This window comes from Salmo trutta, chromosome 6 (genome assembly GCF_901001165.1).
Source record: "Salmo trutta chromosome 6, fSalTru1.1, whole genome shotgun sequence".
Classification (NCBI taxonomy): Eukaryota; Metazoa; Chordata; class Actinopteri; order Salmoniformes; family Salmonidae; genus Salmo; species Salmo trutta.
In genome coordinates, this window is record NC_042962.1 from 58186650 (window position 1) to 58205129 (window position 18480).

Consider the following 18480-nt stretch of genomic DNA (forward strand, 5'->3'; position numbering starts at 1 on the left):
ATCCTCCTATAGCTCCTCCCACCAGCCTCCTCTGGAACTGAGGGTTCTTCCAAAACCACAACCAAGCTGGCAGAGCAGCCAAGGAATGTCCTACAAGATAGTCAGACATGCGCATAAGACAGCTGAAAACATTGAGATGAGTCTAGCTCATAGCTCAACAGAAACATCATACAGAGGGAACCTAAAATCAACAACATGGAAGATGTTGAGTTCAGAAAAAAAACATCAGAAAGGAAAAACTGAGTCACAGTCTTTGGGGATAACAACATGTTCCTGGTCTATAATAACACTCCTAGAGAGATGATCTTACACAACCTATTGTCGTGTCTTTGGCTGTGCCGGATTAAGTGATATGACATGCTAACTTATAAAATGATTTCTCTGTAATTAATATTACCTGATTAAGCTAATCATGTAAATGTAATTAACTAGAAAGTCGGGGCACCACAGAAGAACGTTTATAGAGCCGTTATCTTCCGAATAAACTCTTAAAATACTTAGTTATATTTTACATCGATAGCAGTCAATATTAACCCTTATCTTATTTTCAGTCTCATAATGAAAGTTGTAAATTCTTGGTTATCTTCACGAACCCTGGCTAACAAGTTGAATCAGCAATACAAAATTGGGTTTAATTATTTATTTACTAAATACCTAACTAATCACACAGAATTACAAATACACAGAATACAATGATGTCATACAGAATTCACCCCTGGTGAACGGAACCTGTATGAAAGCTGGTTACACAAAGGAAAGGGGGTTGGGCTTGAATGAAAGGGCGGGAAGACTTAGGAACAAAGAAACAGCAGCTATGCTATCGTAAATACATTATCTTATGCATTCTAAATTACCGCCCATTTGGAAAAGGAAAATGCAATAAATATTTACTCTGAGCTGCGCTTCGGTAGATTGGTCGTAGATGCTGGCCGGGTTGGCCAACAGATCTTCCTGTAGTGGAAGAATGTCAATGGTGGTAAATTGGGTACGTGGTGGTATCTTCGTCTGGTTGTTAGACTGGATCCGTCGTCCGTCCTTTCCTAGCCCACGTTAGCAGCGGCTAACTCAACGGCTAGGAAGTATCACTTCTGTAGTGAATAAGCTCAAAGTTCATACCATTTCATACCATAGCTCACGCCGAGGTTGGCTTAGTTCTCATGTGTCCTTCTAACGTAGAGGCTGCAGACCTCCCGTACTGGAACATACTGGTTATCTTTTCGTCAAAGGCTTATATAGTGGAGAGGGGGAAAGGAGGTGTTTCATCGTTTATAACCCCATGTCTCTTCACAGGGTTGGGCCACTGATCGGGCAGGGCACTTTCCTTATGAAAACCCAATTCTCTCATTTGGAAGCTAAAATTACATTTAATCTCCTAACAAACAATTTCAATATCAAACATTTCAATTGCATAACAATTCCATGTGACTCTGATAACTAGAGGGTGTATACTTTCTCAGGTACAGTTTATGTCGTCCTGTCATCAATCATAATGTCCCAGATAACAATGAACTGACCTCCATACTCATTACGTTATCAAGCATATTTCCAGCTGGTTTTATTATGTAAATATGGTTCCTTTCCCCATTTGTTTGATGTTCCCAGACTCTCTATATTTAACAGGACAGCAGTCTTTCAGTAGGGTCAGTAAGAGAGGGGAAGGGAGAAAGGTATTTATGGGGGGGCCAACGTCATAACACTATGAACCAAAATACAGGTGTTGTTTCATTTAGTAAATACACCCCCCCCCCCCCCGTTGCTATGAGAGGGTGTTCCTCTCACAGAAATATTTAAGAATTCCCCTCTCTTTCTTCAGGAATTTTGGACCACTGTGAAACTATGTTCAATCGTAGCCTACAGTGCTGGCAGAAAACCATAAATTAACACCTCTCAAAGAACGAGCTAGGGTTATGTTGGATGGTTTAGGATTTGACATTCTTTGTATACCACATTACTTTCATTACAGTATGGACAAGACACTAACAAGAGATAAATAGGCCTACTGATTCAATAATCAACACGCTCAGCTATTCTGGCTGAAGTAAATCACAAAATAATCTGCCAAATATGTCTTTGGAGACCCACCAGAAAAAATACTATAGTATAAACTGGGTGGTTAGAGCCCTGATTGCTGATTAGCTGACAGCCGTGGTATATCAGACCGTATACCACGGGTATGACAAAACATTTATTTTTACTGCTCTAATTACGTTGTTAGCCAGTTTATAATAGCAATAAGCACCTCGTGCTTTGTGGTATATGGCCAATATACCATGGCTAAGGGATGTGTCCAGGCACTCCGCGTTGTGTCATGCTTTAGAACAGCCCTTAGCCGTGGTTTATTAACCATATACCAAACCTCCTCATGCCTTATTGCTTAAGTATTCACTGTAAGGTTTTTGCAGACTTAACTGTATTATTCACTGTAGTATACTGTTGTATACTGTAGTATTTACAGTTTACTTTAGTATAAATACTGCTGTAAAAGAAATAGTATATACTGTAGTATTTACTGTAGTGTTTTTGTGGACTGTAGTATACTGTAGTATTTACTGTAGTGTTTTTGCAGACTACTGTAGTATTTACTATAGTGCTTTTGTTTTATTATCTTTGACATAGAAGTGGGGGGCTTTCTCCTTGAGGAAACCTACTGGAGAAATAGTAAAACAACATATTTGCCATAACCTGTAGGTAGGTAGGTAGGACTGGGGTCTGAACGGATAGGTTCAGTGTTTCTGCTCTTTTCTATAACCTGTAGGGAACACAATACATGGTCTATACTTGGCATGTTGGTTTCTCACAAATTTCTCACAAATTTGGCATATGGAGGAGGGGAATGTGCAGGGCATATGCAAATTGTGGGGATGAACTGACACTAGTGTAGAAATGTAATGACTGTTCTCATATCTACTTAGTTTGTTTGGAAAAGGACAAACAGAACCCAGAGAAGACAGCTGTAAGGTACAATAAAATGGCATTCACACCAACAGACAACGAGGCCAATGGTTGATTACATTAATTTCATTATATTAATTCCTTGCTGTGATTTTATTTTGAGATTATGGTTGTCCATTTTATATTATTCCTATATTAAGCAATGGTAGTAATGCCATATGGAAGCTATTATTGCTTACCTACGAAATGTGTAATCCTTCATCCCAACAGTACATACGTCTGATCATATGACTTGGATTAACTCCATATCTCACCATCACCATCCAAACTATTGTCATGACGTGGCCCTTTCTGGGCATAGAGCGTGGCATCCCCCTCTCTCTCCCTCCTACACCCAGGTTCTGTTATCTCAGGTGGTAAATTCCTGGAGGAGACTCTCCTCCTGGCCATGCAGTATATATAGAGAGAGTTTCACAGTAGAACAAAGGAACTTCTTCTACATCACAGAACTTGAGAATTGAACAATTTCCATGTTTTGGAAAATGTGTAAATGGTCGGTGGAGAAGCCAGCTACGACCCGGTCTGTTTTGTTTCATGTTTGTGGCCTCATGAAAGACAATGCATACACATTACTGTCATGCTGTTGGCCTGTGGGTAAGGTTTATGACCCCCCATAAATACCTTTCTCCCTTCCCCTCTCTCTCTGACCCTACTGAAGGACTTTTGAATAGCCTTTGTTAAATATAGAGTCTGGGAACATCAAACAAGTGGGGGAAAGGAACCATATTTCGGTAATAGAACCAGTTGGAAATATACCAGGTACTTAATGAGTATGGATGTCAGTTCGGTTGTCATCTGAGACATTATGACTGATGACAGGACGACATAAACTGTACCTGGGAAAGTCTACACATTCTAGTTATCAGATTCACATGGAATTGTTGTGCAATTTAAATGTTTGATATTGAAACTGTTTGTTAGGAGATTAAATGTAACTTTAACCCAATTCTCTCAATTGGAAGCTTTCATAAGGAAAGAGCCCTTCTCAATCAGTGGCCCGCCCCTGTGAAGAGACATGGGTTATAAACGATGAAACACACCCCTCTCCACTATATAAGCCTTTGACAAAATGTAACCAGCCTGTTCGTGAGGTCTGCAGCCTCTGCGTTAAAAGGACTCACATGTCAAGTACAGAACTAAGCCAACCTCAGCGTGAGCTTTGGTTGCGAATGGTATGAACTTTGAACTCTTATTCACTACAGAAGTGATACTTCCTAGCCGTTGAGTTATCAGCGGCCGCTGTAAACGTGGGCTAGGAAAGGACGGACGACGTATCCAGTCTAACACACAACGAAGATACTACAACATCCATTTTACCACCAGTGACATTCTTCCGAGGACAGGAAGATCTCTGCTGGCCAACACGGCCAGCATCTATGACCAACCTACCGAAGCGCAGCTCAGAGTAAATATTTATTGCATTTTCCTTTTCCAAATGGGCGGTAATTTAGAATGCATACGATACTGTATTTACGATGGCATAGCTGCTTTCTTTGTACCTCAGTCTTCCTGCTCTTTCATTCAAGCCCAACCCCCTTTCGTCCACCAGGGACGTTTTCTGTATGACATAATTTGTATTCTGTGTATATGTAATTCTGTGTGATTAGTTTAGGTATTTGGTAAATAAATAATTAAACCCAATTTTGTATTGCTGATTCAACTTGTTAGCCAGGGTTCGTGAACCAAGAATTTACAACTTTCATATGAGACTGAAAATAAGGTGACGATTAATATGGAATGCTATCGATGTAAAATATTACTAAGTCTTTAAGAGTTTATTCGGAAGATAATGGGTCTATAAACACTCTCCGTGGTGTCCCGACTTTCTAGTTAATTACATTTACATGATTAGCTAATCAGGTAATATTAATTACAGAGAAAGGATTTTATAGAATAGCATGTCATATCACTTAATCCGGCATAGCCAAAGACAAGGCATTACCATAACTCTGTTTATACAGGTGCCTCCACTATGAGGTTTGCGTCTAATTATTGTATAAAATGAATGAGTAAAGATGAAACTATTTGTGAAATGATGTAATGATGTTAATGTGAGAGAATTGAATTCCCTTTAAAGTTGAACTAAGTCATTGGCCCGCCCCCATGAGTACAGACATGATCTGGCTCATGGGACAGCCCTTTTCTACTGCTACGAATAAAACCCCCACCTGAAGAAATCCTCTTCAGACCATGCATACCTCGGTCACCGTGGGGGCGAAGGTTTGAGTAGAGACCACAAAAACCTCAGTTTAAGCTAAGGTTGTAATGGTTATTGAATTCCTAACCATACCATGTGGAGCATTGGCTACACGGCGGGAAATGGTTAAACTCTGAGACTATCGATCCCTACAGAATAAGAGCAAATCTTAGATACTAATTACTAGTCTGCAGCTAGAAATTATGTCAACCTGAGATGCGAGGACCGGCAACCGCCGAAACATCTGTTCATTAAGAACATTTCTGAATGGTACTCTGAAGTACCCATTCTAACCACGAAAGACTTCAGGGAAGCAGAGAGACGCGCGGATGAACTTGCCAACAGAAAGAGGAACGATTCCAACGGAGATCACGACGACACACTGATCATAAATATATATTGATTGCAATTATTCCTGAATGAATGAGTGTTCATGTACAAAGGTTTAGCATTTCAATTAATATAATTATCAACTGTGTAGTGTCTCTTTTGTCTTTCCCGCCCTTCTCAGTCCACACCCACTTCCCTTTGTCCACCAAGCCGTCATATCGGCTTAGCCCACTAGGGAACCTCCCCTATCATTTCATTGTAAACATATCTACTGTTTGTTTGTTTATGCATTTATGTGATTATTTAGTTAGTTAGTAAATAAATGATTAAGACAATTGATGTATGGATGACTCATAGTAAAGGCTGGGTTCGTGCAGATAACCAACAATTTACGATGTTTGGAATGAGACTAACGTGAGGTAAAGAATAATTCATTCATTAAAAGGCTAATTGATCAGATATTAAAATATCTGAAGAGTTATATTAGGAAAAGTATAACTTTGTAATCTGAAGATTTTCCTTGGTGCCCCGACTTCCTAGTTAATTACATTTACATGATTAGTTTAATCACGTAATAATAATTACAGAGTATTTATTTGATAAAATAAGTCTTCACTTTAATGATGCCAAAGACACGACACTATCCAGACCCCATATCCACAAGCGTGCAGAGCAGAGCAACTGTTTACCTTCTTGCCACCTTTCGTTCCCCTTTTCTTCTTCTTTCCTTTCTCTCGGTCCACAGCCAGCTTGAGATCCTTCACTTCCTGTCTCATCAGCTCATCGACCTGTGGAGAGATTTTTTAACATGCACGCTCACCATTCACCACAAACCCTCGGCTCGTCTCATCGTTGGAAATCGTTCACAGATGTGCAGCGTTTGAAGTCCGCTTCTGATGTATGCAACAGGGAAATGTGAATTCTGTTTCATTTGAGGTAATATTATCTTCAGGTGATGAACTGAAGAATTTACAATTATTTTCGATTGAGAAGTCAATCAAATGAAATGATTTAAAAGGTTAATAATGAATTTAAAATGTTTGAATAGTTATGGACTGACATGAATGCATGGCTAAACTGTGTTTTCATTGCAAGTTAAAGCGATCTGTTCACTAGCTAGCGAATTTTACCTTGCTGGCTCCCTAGCTAATGTTACGTGTATGATCTGTGTAGTAAGATTATTTGTATCTCAGAAATCCATTTGCATTGCCAGTTATAGCCTAATGTTAGCTAGCTAGCTTCAGATTCATACTACAGCATTTCATGCATGGTGGCTAGCTATGACACTCCGTTTGTGTTGCCAGTAGTATGGGTTGGGATTATGGTTAATTGTTTAGCTCGTCAGCTTGCTACATGTCTAAACAAAAGACTCCACTTTGCCAGATGATTACATGACCCATCAAGCTAGCCAGCTGTGTCTGAGGGTGATTACAGCCATCTATTGTATTTCATGAACATGTGTACTTGTCTAGACAATAGGGACCCATCCACTTAGCTAGATGTGGGTGGGGGTTGGTTTTAGCATTTCTTTCACATGACCCATCAATTTAGACAAGTGTGTCTGGGGGTTGGTTAGTGTTTCTGGGGGTTGGTTAGTGTGTCTGGGGGTTGGTCAGTGTGTCTGGGGGTTGGTTAGTGTGTCTGGGGGTTGGTTAGTGTGTCTGGGGGTTGGTCAGTGTGTCTGGGGGTTGGTCAGTGTGTCTGGGGGTTGGTCAGTGTGTCTGGAGGTTGGTCAGTGTGTCTGGGGGTTGGTTAGTGTTTCTGGGGGTTGGTTAGTGTGTCTGGGGGTTGGTCAGTGTGTCTGGGGGTTGGTCAGTGTGTCTGGGGGTTGGTTAGTGTCTCTGGGGGTTGGTCAGTGTGTCTGGGGGTTGGTCAGTGTGTCTGGGGGTTGGTTAGTGTTTCTGGGGGTTGGTTAGTGTTTCTGGGCGTTGGTCAGTGTCTCTGGGGGTTGGTCAGTGTGTCTGGGGGTTGGTTAGTGTGTCTGGGGGTTGGTCAGTGTGTCTGGGGGTTGGTTAGTGTGTCTGGGGGTTGGTTAGTGTGTCTGGGGGTTGGTCAGTGTGTCTGGGGGTTGGTTAGTGTGTCTGGGGGTTGGTCAGTGTGTCTGGGGGTTGGTCAGTGTGTCTGGGGGTTGGTTAGTGTGTCTGGGGGTTGGTCAGTGTGTCTGGGGGTTGGTTAGTGTTTCTGGGCGTTGGTCAGTGTCTCTGGGGGTTGGTCAGTGTGTCTGGGGGTTGGTTAGTGTGTCTGGGGGTTGGTCAGTGTGTCTGGGGGTTGGTTAGTGTGTCTGGGGGTTGGTTAGTGTGTCTGGGGGTTGGTCAGTGTGTCTGGGGGTTGGTTAGTGTGTCTGGGGGTTGGTCAGTGTCTCTGGGGGTTGGTCAGTGTGTCTGGGGGTTGGTTAGTGTGTCTGGGGGTTGGTCAGTGTCTCTGGGGGTTGGTTAGTGTGTCTGGGGGTTGGTTAGTGTGTCTGGGGGTTGGTCAGTGTGTCTGGGGGTTGGTTAGTGTGTCTGGGGGTTGGTCAGTGTGTCTGGGGGTTGGTTAGTGTGTCTGGGGGTTGGTTAGTGTGTCTGGGGGTTGGTCAGTGTGTCTGGGGGTTGGTTAGTGTGTCTGGGGGTTGGTTAGTATGTCTGGTTGAGCACCAAGCATTATCTAATACAAGTAAAATATTTATACAATATTTTTATCTGGACACTTTTTTTCATACAAATATGCAAGTAACCATTTCACACTTTGACTCTATTTGATATAATGTGTGTTTACCAGAGACGGTAATGTGAAGACCAACATGACCTGCACCAAAGTCAGATTAGGATACAGGCCAAGGACTAGATCAAGTGTATTTTTACCGTGAGTTTGTCCTTACTGTAGGCTACTACTTTTACCACTTTTAGTCTTGAAATCTTTGGTTGTTTACTAAACTACTCACTCTGTTTAGCAAATGGCTTCACATGAATCCTTAAAGAGATGGGTGGGGCTAAAGCTTAAAAGGGTGTGAATGATGCTGAATGGGTGTAGACAAAGAAGAGCTCTCCACTAGGTGTACCAAAACATTCAAGGGCCATTTTCTCAAAAGTGGGGTTACAAGTTTATCAACTTTCAAAGCAGAATAACTTTCCCATTAATCCTCAACTGCAGTGTATGATATTCCATTTTCTAGCTTTGTGTGTGAGTTTGTGTGTGTGCGTTTGTGTGTGTGTGTGTGTGTGTTTGTGTGTATTTTGTGAGTGTGTGTTGAGACCAACGACCTAGTCTCTCACCTGAACTCTGACCTCCTCCTCCACCTCCAACCTCTTCTCCTCACGCACCAGCTGGGCATCAAACCGCTGCAGGAAGTTCTGTGTCTCATCACGCCCCTGCCACACATCTACACACACACACACACACACACACACACACACACACACACACACACACACACACACACACACACACACACACACATCACTGACAGTAGAGCATGAGGAAGCATGCTGGAGTGGTCAGTAGGGAAAGCAGACAGGACCAGAGAGAGAGGGACGTGCAGGTGGAGGAGTGTGTGTGTGTATATATGTGTTTGTGTGTGGGACTAAGGCAATGCATATTGTCCTCTCCAAGTTGCTCTTTCTGCTCTCAGGCACCACTTCCTGGTCAGCAAATTAACTTCCTGTTCCTGCTACTGGCCTGTCACAACGCCAAGCAAAGATTTCCTCATCAAGCCTGTGAACTTACTAAATGACTGAGAGTTTGACTGTGTGATATTAGGTTGCTTCTTGTGTAAATATTTTCCATCTGGATTTTAAGAAAACATTTCTATGAATGCAACGGTGCTCTTGCCATGTACAGGAAAAAAAATACATAGCAAGTCCATTTCATCAAAAATACATTCACAGTAGAAGAAAGTCTAATACAATTTTAAGTGAGGGGTACACTGCCTGGCACAACCGCAAATGTATCTCCCATCTCACCATTCATGGATATCTATCACACAAATGAGATCTGAGCCTTCAAAACAACCACTCAAAATGCCAACTAAACACTGGTACAGCCAAAGGCCATTACAGACAGAAGACCCCAGCTGCCCTGTCATCTCTCTTCTAAAACCTTCTTTGGTCTCTGCATTGGCATGGTAACGGTTGTGGTCCAAATTTGCCGTTTTGTGAGACCTTTTTGTTAACATGGTATCACAAGATAATTACCAACATCCGACATGTTTTCACATTTGACAGATAAACCCCCCCCCTTTCGGACGAAGACCTGTCAAGTTCAGGCAGGAGTCAAAGGCCATTGGTTTAACAGCTTGCTCCGCTGGCACCTCCATATACGGCGTCTCTTTGAAATGGGATCTGCTCGGAAGGTCAGAGATCAACCTTTCCTCTCCTCCTCCACAAGGCCCCCTTTTTAAAGTCCCCCGTTTCAAAACATCCCCCAGGCAATCTGATACATGTAATTACCTTTTCTCTTGTCTCGTGTGTGTTCCCAAAACTCAATCTGTCTGTTTGTTTAAAGAGGGCATCCTTTCTATGCCTCTGAAAGTAGAAGGGTGTGAAGAGAAAGCAGTGGTGTAAGTGGTAGAAAGGTCAGCATTTCAAGTCCACTATATTGCCATTAGGAGAATTTAAGAGACTTAGGCTGGGTAGAGAAAAAAGACTCACTAGGTCTGAGGATAAGCCAACAGCAATTTAATCAGTTCACTTGACCAAGCTGGCTATTGGACAAGCTTACGTCAAGCATATCCACTATAATGATTCCTCGCGACACATACCGGCCACACGCACGCACGCACGCACGCACGCACGCACACACACACACACACACACACACACACACCTGTAAGAACAGGCTGCTCTGTCATTGGATACACTGTGTTGGCCATATATATATATATATATATATATATATATGGTATATATAGGTGGTATATATATATGGGGGTATATATATATATACTGCTCAAAAAAATAAAGGGAACACTTAAACAACACATCCTAGATCTGAATTAAATAAATAATCGTATTAAATACTTTTTTATTTACATAGTTGAATGTGCTGACAACAAAATCACACAAAAATAATCAATGGAAATCCAATTTATCAACCCATGGAGGTCTGGATTTGGAGTCACACTCAAAATGAAAGTGGAAAACCACACTACAGGCTGATCCAAATTTGATGTAATGTCCTTAAAACAAGTCAAAATGAGGCTCAGTAGTGTGTGTGGCCTCCACGTGCCTGTATGACCTCCCTACAACGCCTGGGCATGCTCCTGATGAGGTGGCGGATGGTCTCCTGAGGGATCTCCTCCCAGACCTGGACTAAAGCATCCGCCAACTCCTGGACAGTCTGTGGTGCAACGTGGCATTGGTGGATGGAGCGAGACATGATGTCCCAGATGTGCTCAATTGGATTCAGGTCTGGGGAACGGGCGGGCCAGTCCATAGCATCAATGCCTTCCTCTTCCAGGAACTGCTGACACACTCCAGCCACATGAGGTCTAGCATTGTCTTGCATTAGGAGGAACCCAGGGCCAACCGCACCAGCATATGGTCTCACAAGGGGTCTGAGGATCTCATCTCGGTAGCTAATGGCAGTCAGGCTACCTCTGGCGAGCACATGGAGGGCTGTGCGGCCCCCCAAAGAAATGCCACCACACACCATGACTGACCCACCGCCAAACCGGTCATGCTGGAGGATGTTGCAGGCAGCAGAACGTTCTCCACGGCGTCTCCAGACTCTGTCACGTCTGTCACGTGCTCAGTGTGAATCTGCTTTCATCTGTGAAGAGCACAGGGCGCCAGTGGCGAATTTGCCAATCTTGGTGTTCTCTGGCAAATGCCAAACGTCCTGCACGGTGTTGGGCTGTAAGCACAACCCCCATCTGTGGACGTCGGGCCCTCATACCACCCTCATGGAGTCTGTTTCTGACCATTTGAGCAGACACATGCACATTTGTGGCCTGCTGGAGGTCATTTTGCAGGGCTCTGGCAGTGCTTCTCCTGCTCCTCCTTGCACAAAGGCGGAGGTAGCGGTCCTGCTGCTGGGTTTTTGCCCTCCTACGGCCTCCTCCACGTCTTCTGATGTACTGGCCTGTCTCCTGGTAGCGCCTCCATGCTCTGGACACTACGCTGACAGACACAGAAAACCTTCTTGCCACAGCTCGCATTGATGTGCCATCCTGGATGAGCTGCACTACCTGAGCCACTTGTGTGGGTTGTAGACTCCGTCTCATGCTACCACTAGAGTGAAAGCACCGCCAGCATTCAAAAGTGACCAAAACATCAGCCAGGAAGCATAGGAACTGAGAAGTGGTCTGTGGTCCCCACCTGCAGAACCACTCCTTTATTGGGGGTGTCTTGCAAATTGCCTATAATTTCCACCTGTTGTCTATTCCATTTGCACAACAACATGTGAAATTTATTGTCAATCAGTGTTGCTTCCTAAGTGGACAGTTTGATTTCACAGAAGTGTGATTGACTTGGAGTTACATTGTGTTGTTTAAGTGTTCCCTTTATTTTTTTGAGCAGTATATATATATATATATATATATATATATATATATATATATATATATATATATATATACCACCTGGCTGGTGAAAGACACAGATTAGAACAGAAGTGTGATCAACAGCGTTTTCTTTGCCAAGGCCACAGTCTGCTACATCCACAGTATGTGCTTCGGCTTCCAATATATATCTAGCCATTAGTATGCTGCACACCTTTCTACCACAGAGCCCCCTTCTTTTCTGCTTGTTCACTCTGGGAAAAACAAGGTGTTTTGAGCTGAGCTGCAAACAGGAAGAGTGAGTCTGCTAAGTAAAGAATGCTTCCTATTGCACGGTCCTCTGGCCAGGAAATTGAAATTATATCCATGGTTCACATCTAACCGCTGCTCTGTGACGCTGGCCCTGGCTTGCCTGGGCACACAGGAAGAGAGTTCCAGGTCCAATCACGTTCCCAGGGTTTGTCCGTCCGTGGTTCCCTTTCAGCCCCCAGCCCAGCTGGGATGTATGGGGGGGAAGTAGAGGAGGCAGTGGGAAAAAAGTGATATAAACAAAAAAAAGTACCCAGCAAGAGGGACGGAAACAAAACAAAACAAAAATAACAGGATAAAGTAGCACACAATGAACTATCACCTCAACGAAACACTTAGCCATGACTAGTGTATGAACAAGATGTCAAAGTAAAAGTCTCACACTACCGAGAAAGTCAAGCGTCTTTTGTTTTCCCAACAAACACAAACTCTCAGAGGAACGGACCTATAGACCTGAACCCTCATTGAATTCTGGGTAAATATTTGCTCCACCTTTTCCGCTTCATTACATCTAAATCATCCTAACGAGCCAGTCATTAACTCATTTTCCAATTACACACACCTGATAAAACAGAGCTGATGTGACAGGACCACCGTTTACAGAGCGCCCTGACGTTTATTATTATTATTTTTAATCAGGCCTTTGACAGGCTGGATGTTTTACATGGGTTTAAGAGCTATATTCTGCTCTTTATGAATGTTAATGACAAACTGTGTTTTAGGATCTTTAATGCTGAGGCTTAAGGGAGATGATGAAAGAGAGAGGAGAGGGAGGGAGGAGGAGAAGAGAGGAGGGAGAAGGAGGAGAGAGAGGGAGGAGGAGAGAGACAGGAGAAGAAGAGAGGGAGGAGAGTGAGAGGGGGATGAGGGAGGAGAGGGAGAGGGAAGAGAGGGAGAAGAGAGAGAGAGAGAGAGTGGGAGGAGAGGGAGGAGGACCAGCTGCAGTGTTTTAGTCCCTGTCCTTCCCCATTACTATAAAGGCACTAAGAGGAGAGTTCACTCCTAATAAAAACCTCAAAATCAATCACTCCCCTCTCATGTTGGAGTCTAGACGCCGTCAACCTACAGCTAACTTAGACCGGGGCTAGTTTGGGCTAATAAGAGAGACTGGCCCCAGATATAGGCAAAGCCGCTCTATGGCCTTGTAGAAACCGCTGACCTCACTACACACACACACACACACACACACACACACACACACACACACACACACATACACATACACATACACATACACACACACACACACACACACACACACATATAACGTGATAAACGTTGTGGAGGTCAGGTGGTGAGATGATGAGGTGTAAAGCGCTGGGCCAGCATCTGGTCTTCATTACATCTCAAAGGTCTCTGTGTGTGTGTTGCTTCTAACAGGAATGTAACCTAAAGCCCTGTGTTGTACCAGTTGCCATCTGAGGTGAATCATAACGAGGAGACAATTTAACACTTTTGACTGGGAATATAATTACTTCCTGCTAACTCTACAGCTGCTGACTGGCTATTGGTTGTAGATTCTGTTACCCTCTCCTTCACCCTCTCAATGCTGAACTAAAGGTGAGGCAGAGCAGAGGTGGAGCAGAGACCTACGGTCACTGACAGACTAGGGTTAGACACAAGTAAGATGTTAGTCTCTGTCAGCGTGGTAATCATTTCTCCAGCTGGTTCTGTTGGTTGGAGCATGATTCTGATCAAAAGACCATTAAGCTCTCCCCAAAAAAGTTGAGTTTGTAAAACCAGTGCTGGCAAGACCAATGTTGTGGCTTCAATTGAATTCTCACATGGGTCACCTGCTCTGAATATGTGTGTTTAATAGTGGACTATAGGTATCTTTGAATAAAGGCGTTATTGTGTTATGACATATCTCATTAAGCTGGGAACACTGAGAAGGCTGTATCTTTGTCCTCCACAGGGATGTCAACAGGATATCCCAGTGATTTGACTCTAATGCTCCCATTGTGTAGATTAGGAAGTAGTGCAGCAGCTTGAAAGGGCTGAATTTGCCACTGTGGCACAGATATACACACAGCGACTATTCACTCACTTCCCTTCAGCCTCATTCCCTTACCTTTCATCCAAGGATATCACAGGCCCATGAACGTTCAATGAGCCGAGATATTGACTGGTCACTTTGTATCAGAGAGGGAGTCAATTCCATTTCAATTACTAAACTGCCTGGAATTCAGAATGGAACTATTGAGTTCATAGACATTTAAATGAAACTACTGTGCTATCCATAATACTCCCCACAGCTTTGGGGGATAAGCCTGCGTAATATAATAATCACGCCATTTCTCCTCTGAATAATGTTTGTTGTTTTGGCACCAACCCTGTAGACCTTTGAGACACGCCCGGAGAGCAGTGGTGACTGATCCTGCATATTTCCCTCAGTGATTTGTGGGTGTTTGTGCAGCAGTGGAACCGCCTGACGAGAAGCCAAATAACACATGCTGCCCCCAGAGAAGCATTCCACCATTCCACCTAGAACCCTTCCACCTCGGGTGACTGGGTCAGATAAGTTAAGTGAAGGGAGGGAGAGGGGGAGAGAAAGGAGTGATGAGACCCAGGATGTATGTGGTCGGAGGATGCAGACTCCTCCAGAGAGAGAGATCCCTCCCTACTCGGGACCAAGAAGCTTCATCTGGTTGTTGAAACGTTGTTGAAAGGGTTTGAGTCTTTAAGGAGTAAAATATTGAAGCCAGACGAGCTCATATGGAGATAGGTGGAGTTACTCCTGGATGTCTGACCTGTATCTAGCAGCAACAGGAGGAAAGCAGCAGCGTTTGGAGATAGGTGGAGTTACTCCTGGATGTCTGACCTGTATCTAGCAGCAACAGGAAGGAAGCAGCAGATTTTGGAGATAGGTGGAGTTACTCCTGGATGTCTGACCTGTATCTAGCAGCAACAGGAGGAAAGCAGCAGCTTCTGTAATTTCTCTGCATTGTTTCTCCATTCGGGGAGACAGCTGGAGTCAGTCAACACAGACTTCAGTACTCAACATTCTGTTGAAATCTCCCTTGGTCGCCTATCAAAATGTGGAAAGAGTCAAACTGACTTAACCAGAAGAGGGGATAGCTGTCAAAGGGCTAATGACTAAACCTGTGAAAAGCTAAAACACCAAAACAAAGTCAGTCATCCATCTCCATCTCCATTGGAGGAAGCAGGGTGGTTGACTTGAAACAACAATCTGGAGGCTCCAGGTCCAACTGCTCCTCACTGAGTCATTGCGTAAAGGCAGACATGGGGGTTGGACACACGCTCCTCCGCGGGTCACTGAGAGACAGGAGCCTGGGCGGCACGCATCACTTCCTCGTTAAGGGCCCAGGGCACCATGGGAGACAGGAAGTCTGTCAGGTGATCAGATTGATTTGTGGTCCCACACTGATTCAAGAAACACCAACAACAGGCCCATGGTAAAGATTCAGAAACCACTAGCCTCTCAAGCTGTGACTCCTGTCACTATACAACAGTTGACAATGTCTGAGACACCGCTGTCTTCAGTGAGACATCATGAACCACCACAGAGAGAAACACTGTGGAAGGTAGACTTCAGATCTGTGCCTATCAGCTCGATCCTTTAGCAATGCTGTGTAAATAGTTCATCATTGCCTCTTATCACCACATTACTATGGTCTTCATACCTACTCTCTAACTCACCTTTATACATTACTATGGTCCTCATACCTACTCTCTAACTCACCTTTGTACATTTTGTTTCCCTCCACAACAGTAGGGGGGAAGTTGCTCGGGGGCATTTTCCAGCCCTTCTCCTCCTCCTTCAAGAGACAAGAAATTAATCAATCAGTTACATTACGTGTATTACAGCTGGACACAGTTTTAAAGCTTTATAAGTAGTTTCATTCCATATTATTTTCTCAAAGTCCTATGTATAGTCTATGCATTTTAGGATAGATGCAATCTAAGCAAGGCAGAAAGGAAATGGCACCTTGTAGTTTAAGGTAATGACAGGGGTCTCAGGTCTTATGGCTAATTTAGTGGAGAGAGTTGAGGTTTTCAGAAACTCCACATGACTTGGATAGAGTTCAAAGCTGCTCTACAGATGACCTGCCCTCCGCTGTGCTGTTACACCAGGTCAGATCCAGAACTATCCATGCTATTTACACCAGGTGAGATCCAGAACTATCTATGCTGTGACACCAGGTCAGATCCAGAACTATCCATGCTGTGACACCAGATCAGATCCAGAACTATCCATGCTGTGACACCAGGTCAGATCCAGAACTATCCATGCTGTGACACCAGATCAGATCCAGAACTATCCATGCTGTGACACCAGGTCAGATCCAGAACTATCCATGCTGTTACACCAGGTCAGATCCAGAACTATCTATGCTGTGACACCAGGTCAGATCCAGAACTATCTATGCTGTGACACCAGGTCAGATCCAGAACTATCCATGCTGTGACACCAGGTCAGATCCAGAACTATCCATGCTGTGACACCAGGTCAGATCCAGAACTATCTATGCTGTTACACCAGGTCAGATCCAGAACTATCCATGCTGTGACACCAGATCAGATCCAGAACTATCTATGCTGTGACACCAGGTCAGATCCAGAACTATCCATGCTGACACCAGATCAGATCCAGAACTATCTATGCTGTGACACCAGATCAGATCCAGAACTATCTATGCTGTGACACCAGGTCAGATCCAGAACTATCCATGCTGTGACACCAGGTCAGATCCAGAACTATCTATGATGATGTGGATAAACAGTAGGAGACAGAGAGATGCTGGGTGGATGACTTATAGAACTAGATGTTGTCTTAATGCATAGTCAGGAGTACAACATCAACATCCAGTCCCTTTACACATGCACACATACGAAAACACATGCGCTCATGCACACACACGCACGTTTTCTCTTCCATTCAATGAGGAGAGTTCTAGACAGGTAGGGAGTGGACTGGGGGGGCTGTTCTCAAAGGGAATCTATCAGTTATTCAGACATGGCATGTTTTATGTTCCCTCTCATTCTTTAATACATTTCACCATTAGCATTTAATGGCTCCCAAAAGATGGAGAAATCCATTTGAAAATATTGGAGGAGTCTTAAGTGCTTCATAATATGCTCCAACGTTGGATGACAACACTCATGGTGCGAGGCAGGAAGCGTCCTTATGGATCGACCAGGACCACTTGCTTCAGCGATACAGAATGAATATAGCCCTTACTTTTATTGGCTTGATGTGGGACAACGAGAGACATATTCTTCATGCAAGGGGGATGTGGACTGGGACTGAATCCTTGGCTTGAACAAACCATTTTGAGGAACACTTGACTGAAGTCAGAAATATTTCCTCACAGTCTTCACAGTCTTCAGCAGTAAACATCTCTATCGTTCCACCACACCCTCAATCCTCTGAGAAGACCATGGTAGCGGAGGTGTATTTTATGGTCTTAATTGTGTACGTCCAGTGGGATTGGGCCTTCATGAGGAAAACAGGTGGAGAGAGGCTGCAATAAAGCACCTACTTCAATTCGCTTAAGAGGAAAAGCACACGACTGAAGATTATTGCCCGTCACTTACACTTTCGGTCTATTGGTTTGACTTTGAGACTCTGTGGTCTTCTGAAGGTTTTGAATGTTTCACTTTGTTTTAAGAATGGCATTAAGGTCAGACTCAGATCAGTTATGTTTTAAGAATGGCATTAAGGTCATACTCAGATCAGTTATGATTCACTTTGTTTTAAGAATGGCATTAAGGTCAGACTCAGATCAGTTATGATTCACTTTGTTTTAAGAATGGCATTAAGGTCAGACTCAGATCAGTTATGATTCACTTTGTTTTAAGAATGGCATTAAGGTCAGACTCAGATCAGTTATGTTTTAAGAACGGCATTAAGGTCATACTCAGATCAGTTATGATTCACTTTGTTTTAAGAATGGCATTAAGGTCAGACTCAGATCAGTTATGATTTACTTTGTTTTAAGAATGGCATTAAGGTCAGACTCAGATCAGTTATGTTTTAAGAACGGCATTAAGGTCAAGACTCAGATCAGTTATGTTTCACTTTGTTTTAAGAATGGCATTAAGGTCAGACTCAGATCAGTTATGATTCACTTTGTTTTAAGAATGGCATTAAGGTCAGACTCAGATCAGTTATGATTCACGTTGTTTTAAGAATGGCATTAAGGTCAGACTCAGATCAGTTATGATTCACGTTGTTTTAAGAATGGCATTAAGG

General features: G+C 43.5%; 1 pseudogene; it reads right to left on the bottom strand.

Annotated features, from left to right (window-relative positions):
- Positions 1-18480, bottom strand: part of LOC115195173 (dynein regulatory complex protein 11-like) — a 62859-nt pseudogene that overhangs the window by 18965 nt on the left and 25414 nt on the right.